This window comes from Saccostrea cucullata, unplaced genomic scaffold (genome assembly GCF_032062105.1).
Source record: "Saccostrea cucullata isolate Sc308-1 unplaced genomic scaffold, CSIRO_AGI_Scuc_v1 ctg16011, whole genome shotgun sequence".
In the NCBI taxonomy this organism is placed as follows: domain Eukaryota; kingdom Metazoa; phylum Mollusca; class Bivalvia; order Ostreida; family Ostreidae; genus Saccostrea; species Saccostrea cuccullata.
Window position 1 is genome coordinate 3937 of NW_026941160.1, and position 8864 is coordinate 12800.

Genomic DNA, 8864 nt, shown 5'->3' on the forward strand with positions numbered 1-8864 from the left:
AATTGCTTGACAAACAAGATCTCTTCATCTTTTCCTTCTCAACTTTATGTTTATTTATGTCTCCTAACTTATTCGCTACTCAAGAGCTTGCTCTGATGTTAGGATCAATTTTAAAAGCAAGGCATGCCACTCAGTGATAAGTTGATACTGTTATACAGGGATTTTAAAGAACATAAAGGCTTGTTTAAAATCGCCATTTTATAAATTCCATAATCTCTATGACCTTAGCTTATATAACCTTTCAATCATTGAGCCGTATTTTGGTTGACTTGTCTCATACCAATTGTTAGGTCTTTGGGTTTTTTTTTCTCTGAATTTGACAACAGAAAGTTACATGTACTCCAATCTAGTCAATACAAAAGGTTTACGGCGGGTGAGACTGGTCAAAAAGGGATGGTTACTTTTCTTAGGCACCTGATGCAAGCTCTAGAATCTCCAGGGGTACCTGTTTAATTCCCGCCTCACACATTTGTATTGTTTAAAGATGTTTTTTGAGATTGTTCAATGTTCGTTGTTTTTCCTTTCATATCAGAAATAAAAGTTATACTATCATATAAAAATATTATTTTTAAGAAAACTTTAAAGTAAACAAAGTATTGATTGTTTTTAGGTAAGAAATCTTACAGTTTGTTTCGGGTGTTTGACGGACGTAGTGATAAGTAACCGTTCTTTATACCATCTCTTTGGAAAGGGTTGCCATTCCTGCAAATTAGGATATTAAACGATTGCTGAGTGCAAATTATATATATATATATATATATATATATATATATATATATATATATATATATATATATATATATATATATATATATATATATATATATATATATATGTATGTATATATATATGAAATATTGCTTAGGGAGACCACGGAAGATATATTATCTGGCTTAGGGAGACCGCTGGATTAAGGCGACCTTTTTTGGTCTCCCTAATATTTTGACCTCATGAGTATTGCAAATGTCGTGTTTTTGGTAAATAAACAGTCTTCCATTAGATAAAAGTGATGTTTTTGTCTGCGATTTAACATTAAAAAGTTGTCAAATTTCTATCATATTACCTGAAAAAGAAAAGAATGTATTACCTGTGTATAATTTCAAAGGATATTTTTTCAGCATTGTGGAGACCACGGAAAACGTGCAATTTAACAAAAAATCTTGCATATATAATTTTTTCCGCGTTAAATTATTTTAAATGAGTGTTTCTTCGACTTATTTTTCCATTTTTTATGTTAAAAAACTAAAGAGGAAAAATATTCTAAATTTATGCATCAAGTTCTGAATTCTTAGCAAGTGCTTTCCGTCATTTGTTCCGAATACCATCGGAATGCCTCTTCAGTTTTCAGAAAATGACCTTTCAACACCATAATTGTTGAGAAAGAGTTGTATTGCGGTAAGTAACTTAAATAATATAGTAATATATTTTTTTTAAATACACAAGGCAAGCATTGATTTTTTTTGGGGGGGGGGGGGAGGGGGGGGGTGTAGTAATTTTACTTTGAAGAAGGAAAGATTATAAATACGTATTTGAACCTGAAGGAAATTCGAAATAAAGTTGATATCAGTATATTCTTTTACACAAGTCCACAAACAAAATTTAAAGACAAAGCCGAATATAGAAAAAAAGTATCGCAAGCTGAAGCACCTATTCAAGCTATATGCTTGTGTCCCCTCAGAAATAACGTTTACCTCTTAGTCTTATGATCATTTCTTTCTTTTGCCTTATGATCTTTTTTCATTTGCTTATCACCAATTTTTTGTTGGTAGCCTCGCCCAACCTGAATCTGATAGGGTGTTTTGGTTGTACTACCCCCCCCCCCCTTTTTCAATTACCTTACCCCTACACTGTACATGAAAACTTTAAAGTTTATATTTCAAGGTGTTGGAAATTCATTTTTTTCATAACATTATTTATTTTGTATTTCTATTAATCAACAATTCATTGTCGCAGTCTATAACCTGTAGTTCCCTGCATTATTTTCAGCAATATTCGGTGACAGAAATATGAGATTAACCCCCCACCCCCCATCCCCAAACAAATGAAACTGAAAAATGTTTGGTTGTTTTAACCCCACTTTTAACTGAAATATTAATTTTTTTTTATATTATTTAATTTCGTTTATATTTTTATAAGTTTATTTCGTATTTTTCCTTTTAAAATTAAGTCAACAAATATGTGCACGAGTTAATAAACTAGCCTGGTTCCCTGCATTTTCAGTGACAGACTCAGAGAACCAGAATATTTCAGAGAAGAACGACGAGATCAACGAGGAGGCTCAAAACAGTATTGAGGTTTGTTTATTTTGTATTTACACTTTTTAAATTAGGCCTATTATCTTTATGGAAAACTCTGTGTGCAGATGGATATTTAGGGGCCTACATTTTAAATTTCATAGGCCTAAGTCGGTTAAAATGGCACATGTATTTTCGGTGACATGACTGTCAGTGTCACCAGCCCGCGTGTTTACATGTAACGTTACCTGTTTACATTTAGCTACTGACTTTCTAAACATGATTCTCGTAATCTTGTTTTTATGTTAGTTTACTATGTGTAACTTTACTGAAAGTGTTATATAGATTTATAGCGATCTCTTCGATCTCTTTATATTTAGGTGAAGAGAAATTTGGGACTATCAGTAGCTAGATGCTAAGTTAAATGTTTATAGATTTGCTCACCCACAACTTACATACAGTGGTCCTAGACATATATCATGAAGCGCTAAAGCTTCTTGAAAAATATGCCTACTTGAAGTCTGCGTGATTCATACATCAATACAGTCTATGCGAATGTTTTTTTTTACCACACAGGGCATTCGGTCCTGTGTAATTAATCAACAAACAGGACTTAATCAAATTTTGTCAGACCGAAAAAAAACCCAAATGTAAACAAATGGAACACCTGAAAATTAGTGAAGGAAAATGATAATTTGTTCGGCATAATTAATTAATAATTGTAGAAAAATTAAATTTAATATGTTGACGATACAACCGTTATGGCGAGCACAGATATTTATTTTGTTATAATTTAGATCAGGCTCATCAAACTGCACGTGACATTTAGTGCGTCTAGACTCTGATGTCACATTACGTCTTATAAATGTAAGTAATACATTTCCAAAAAGAAGCCTGAACAGTGCTGAAAGTAAATGAAGAACGTTTTGTTTACTATATTTATCTTCAATGTTTATCCATTAAATCAGGGCATGTTTACTTTTAGTTGAACTTTTGCTGCTATTCTTGCAAGAACGTAGCTTTAACAAGTGATGCATTGTGGGTCCAAGTTACAGCGTCAAAAAATTCTATCGAATGAATGTGCAGTCGTCCAAATTTTCTCTTCGCACAGAGGTTAGTCTTAAATTGAAAGTGAAAACGAGGCAGCACGTGAAAGTCATTATTGGCTTTCAGAGATTGTTTAAGAAATATAATGACTTCGTATTGACCAATCAGATTACCGGACTTCACAAAGTTATATAATATATGGTTATATGGACTCATGGCAATTGATATTGACCGAAGACTCAGAAAGTGATAGCGACTGAGCTTGTGAAGTCACTATCATTTCCTTTGTCTGAGGTCAATATCAATTGCCATGAGTCCTTATAATGACATAATTTGAGCATTCACTGAAGTCCATAATAGTTACATATTATATAAATGGTGCCTGTTTTGAAGGGTAACAGTTGAAATTGACACCCCAAGGAAAACCATTGTCAACCGACGCATCAGCGGAGGTTGACAATGGTTTTCCGAGGGGTGTCAATTTCAACTGTTACCCTCCAAAGCAGGCACCATTTATTTTATTATACTGAATGTCCTCTTGATTTACTATGTCAGCAATACAAATCATCAGCCTTTTTCGTTCACGTTTAGGAAGCTTTCAAACTCCCCGCTAATTCGAAAAAGATTTACTGACCTCTTTATTGCTTATTTGCTACTCTACGAGTCCTTTACCGTCTAAAGTTTCGTTATTTCTGCACTCGCAAGCATGTTTCGTCTGTCGTTTGTTGTTTTCAAGTAAGCTACATCGGATGCAAGCTTTTATTGACGTCAAGTTTATTCCGGTTCTTTCAAACGCGCAACTGACGTTTTGAGAATTCTACGATGAACCGTACGCGCATAATTTCCATGCATGTGGCATTACCTTTGTGTTACCCGTTGCCACGTGTGTTGCTAAGGCTGAGGGTAATAGAACGGATTGTTAACTGCGTCTAAACCAATCAGATTTTAGTATTGAACATGAAAGTATAATATAATCACACAAAGTTAATGCAATGACACAGTCCTAACTAAACAGACTTTGCTGTCATTACATCACAATTGTTAAAAACACGCATCTTATATTCTACGTAACTTCAGTGCACCAAACGCTGTGTTGTTCCACATCATTTTCTGCCGACGCACTTTCGCGTCGATGTCACAAAAGGAGGAATATCACGTGACATCCTTTCAGCCAATGAAAATTACAAAAATTATCTTCTTATATAATATATGTAATTATTTTGCTTTGAATTTGCATTATGTCGGTCATTACAGACATGTTTGAAATATATGGATTTTAATTACAACATTTTTTTATATCCATAATACCTAATGTCTTTTTTTACAGGGTCTGTGCTAGAATTTGTTGGACCCCAGTGTAACACTTTTATGGACAGAGAGGAAATCTTATCTCAAGGGTCAACATGTCTTTATTCCAAGAAAGGTAAATGATAATTACTTTTGCTAATACAATGTATACTCTTTTAATAAATTGTAACATCAGTGCAAAAGAAACATAGTCATACCAGTAACCTAACAACATTTTGAAAATGAAAGTGCAATTGTATGATCAATCGAATGAATGTTAAACCCAGTCAGAATCATTCCTTGTACTTTTTTTTCGTATATCATTTTTATTAGGGCTGTGTATTGAGCAAAAAACAACAATATTTTATAATGTGATATGCACTATAATTGGATTCTTAAACAAGTCTGTCAAAAAAGACATATAAATCATTATGCATGAATTTTAAAAAAATAAGAATAATTGTTTTGCAACTCATATTAATTTGTTTTTGTCTTACTGTCTTTAAAAAGTACACTTCAAATTCAAATTAAACAGGAAAACCTTGTTTAAAATATTTAGTACATTTATCTTACATGTTGAATAAATTACATGTACTGTACGTATGGAAATAGGTTCATTATTTTCAATATGTTGTTACTTTCTGACTCAAAAAAAGAATAGTTTTATATCCTATGCATCATGTGAATGCTTTAAGAAATTCTTATCCATATTTACATGCAATCTAATTAAAATTTGATGTTCCGAATCCTCTACAGCTTCTCAAACATCTAACAACATCCCATTTGGGGTCATGTCAGAGCCACCTTTTGATTAGCTAATGAAATCATTGTCCTGAAATCTTGGCTTATACATGTAGTTCGAATGGGTTTCCTCTTTTCACTGCCGAACCTAAATGCCCGAGGAGTTTTGTAGTAAACAAAATATGCATTGCATAAGCTGTGCTATGTATGAATGTGACGTGCAGGATATCTTGTATAGTTAATGCTTTTTTGTTTGCATTATTCATGCAAAGATGCCAGACTGGCGAAAAATACATTGAATTTATATTAAAATTACTTGAATTCAATGTAAGACAGTATCAAAAAAGAAGCATGCTCCGTGAAGCATGTTTTCTCAAAATAAAGTAGCTGTACAGTATATTTTTTAAGGATCACCTGAAAACACCAAATCTTTGTATATTTATTGCAAAATAGGTAAAGTTTTTATCTAGAAAGTTTAACCAGTTTGATTTAAATAGCGCACTCACAGTAGAACTTGTCCACAAACTTTTCTAACAACCCTCGTATATACGAATATCAGTTGGTTTTCTTTATGCAGTTTAATGCATTTGTTATCCCTTTTAAGTTGATTTTTAAAAAAAAAATATGCAGTTGATTTAAGAGCTCTTTATTATCTTCACTGTTTACTCTTTCAGGGGTGTATGCCAGAATCTTTTGAAGAACAGTCTGAATCTAACATGGAATCAAAGTACTGAAAGTACTGCTACGAGTTGATGGTATGGTTTGTATGTTGTTTAACATCCCTCTCGAGAATTTTTACTCATATGACTAGACACCACCACTTGCCAGTGTAGTGCTTCAATTTTTGCCCTATACTCATCACTTTACGGCCATTGATTATGGTTTTTTTGTAAACATACTGCCACACAACCTCTCTCTTTAAGGTCTCATCTGAAGGATCGGCTCCGCACGATGTAACGATCAACTTACTTCACGACTCTATAGCTGACGCTCTAACTACTGCGCCACACATGTTAAAATGAGCTGAGGTCTCTGATCTATATTTGGGTTATATGTGCTTTGTGCTATGATGAAAAAATAGATAAGGAAGCTTTTACACAAATATTTCAAAATAAGAGGACCAACATTTAACAAAACATATGTATTTCAAATAGGAAATTATAACTTAAAAAGAGCGCAAATGAATAAAATCATTGATGTGCACATTAATATGCACATCAAATATTTGACATTCCCTTTTATAGAAGATTTAACATTTGATGGATAAATTGACAAATAATTTGACACTTTCAGTGTACAAGTGCACATCAATATGTATAATCGTGATTGAGCCACTGTTATAATTTCAAATCCTCTTTTTTTTAATTGATATCAATGCAAAACAAAATTCTTTATTTGGTTACATGGTTATTGAAATTGTACGTCCAAAACATTAAATTTGATACAACCCTCGTGAAGTTATACTTGAATGTACAGTTTGATATGCAAAATAAATAATCCAATTCTCTACTAAATTGGACGAACAATTGGTATGAAAAATGTTTACAGCATTTAATGCATTTTGTTATCCCTTTTAAGAACTGGAAAATATATTTCAAGACTGCTTCTTGTTTCAGGAGCTTTTATTTGCTTGTCAATAATTTGTTTTAGAAATTTCGTATGTAGAGCATGCTTTTGCGTAAATCAACTGAAGATATATACACTCCATTTTGATTAACTCTTCAGTGTAACACTTTTTTGACAGTAATCTTTTTATTCCAAGAAAGGTAAATGATAATTTGCTAATACAATATACTCTTTTAACATTGAAATCAATGCAAAAGAAACAGAACAGTTTTTTTGTATATCTTCCAGCAAAAAACAACAAATTTAAGTTTGACAAAGGGTAATTTTGTGAATTTTAATTGCAATTCAACTGTCTTTAAAAAGTTACACTTCAAATTCAATAAAATTACATGTTGAATTTACTGTATGGTTCATTATTTTCAGTATGTTGTTACTTTCTGACTCAAAAAAAAGAATAGGGAGATGCATCAGTGAATGCTTTGAAATTCTTATCCATATTTACATGCAATCTAATTAAAATTTGATGTTCCGAATCCTCTACAGTTTCAAACATCTAACAACATTTCGGGGTCATGTCAGAGCCACCTTTTAATTGCAATGAAATCATTGCCCTGAAATCTTGGCTTATACATGTTTCGAATCACTGCCATAAATGCCCGATAGTTTTGTAGTAAACAAAATATGCATGCGTAAGCTGTGCTATGTATGAATGTGACGTGCAGGATATCTTGTATAGTTAGTGCTTTTTTGTTTGCATTATTCACGCAAAGATGCCAGACTGGCGAAAAATACATTGAATTTATATTAAAATTACTTGAATTCATTGTAAGACAGTATCAATTATAAATATGTGCTCCATGACGTTCCCATTTTTGGCTTTGTTTTTATACGTTAATATTTATAAATTGTTATAAAACGGTAATATACGCTCCAATTTAATTCAAAATTTGACCAAGTGATGTTTCATGAATTCTGTTGGGAAAGGTAAAATATCATAAATCTTTGTGCGCTACAGCTGTGCAATTTTTAATATCAATAAAAGGTCTTTAAAATGTAAACATGGAAAAAGAAGCATGCTCCGTGAAGCATATTTTCTCAAAATAAAATAGCTGTACAGTATATTTTTTAAGGATCACCTGAAAACACCAAATCTTTGTATATTTATTGCAAAATAGGTAAAGTTTTTATCTAGAAAGTTTGACCAGTTTGATTTAAATAGCGCACTCGCAGTAGAACTTGCCCATGAACTTTTCTAACAACCCTCGTATAAACGAATATCAGTTGGTTTTCTTTATGCAGTTTAATGCATTTGTTATCCCTTTTAAGTTGATTTTTTTAAAAAAAAATATGCAGTTGATTTAGGTGCTCTTTATTATCTTCACTGTTTACTCTTTCAGGGGTGTATGCCAGAATCTTTTGAAGAACAGTCTGAATATAACATGGAAAAATGAGGAAGAACAGCCTTCCAGCTTACAAATCTATATTTTGACAAAGGGTAATTTTGTTTTTAATTCAATTAGAAGTACACATAAAATTAATTTATGCTCTCACCCCTTTCAAAGAAGGGAATATCTGTCGGAGTGGCCCACCACTAGTTTTGCTTCAATTTCTTCACAGAGGTTGCACATATTGAATTCAAATTTGATACTAATGTATATTGTTTGTTTATAAGCATGGGTGTATACATGTGCATAGGAATCATCATGCCCATCTCTCTGTTCATGTGTTTGCCCACTTGTGAGATTAGCTTGTTTTAATTCTGGCTGAGATAAATTGATTAAGGTCATCTAAATACAAACAATTTAAAGTAAATTACTATTGTATTGGGATAAACATTTTGGAAAATATGTAACTTTATTACTAGGTTATTATAAAATCTCTAGTTTTAAATACTGATTTACATGTAGAAAGTAGTTGGTCTCCTAAATGCAGTTATAATACATTTGGTCTCCCTTATGCATACAGTATATTATATAAATTTAAAGATCA

At 32.1% G+C, this 8864-nt stretch overlaps 1 long non-coding RNA gene across 2 annotated transcripts; it reads left to right on the top strand.

Annotated features, from left to right (window-relative positions):
* The first annotated feature begins 838 nt into the window (after window positions 1-838).
* Window positions 839-8389, top strand: LOC134257329 (uncharacterized). 2 transcript variants are annotated; one of them, XR_009989902.1, is made up of 5 exons: window positions 839-1395; window positions 2221-2294; window positions 4609-4704; window positions 5984-6064; window positions 8273-8389. It is a non-coding gene; the product is annotated as an uncharacterized LOC134257329 (long non-coding RNA). The 2 variants fall into 2 exon arrangements; XR_009989901.1 differs by lacking the exon at window positions 839-1395 and having other exon boundaries at window positions 2017-2294.
* The last annotated feature ends 475 nt before the right edge of the window (window positions 8390-8864 follow it).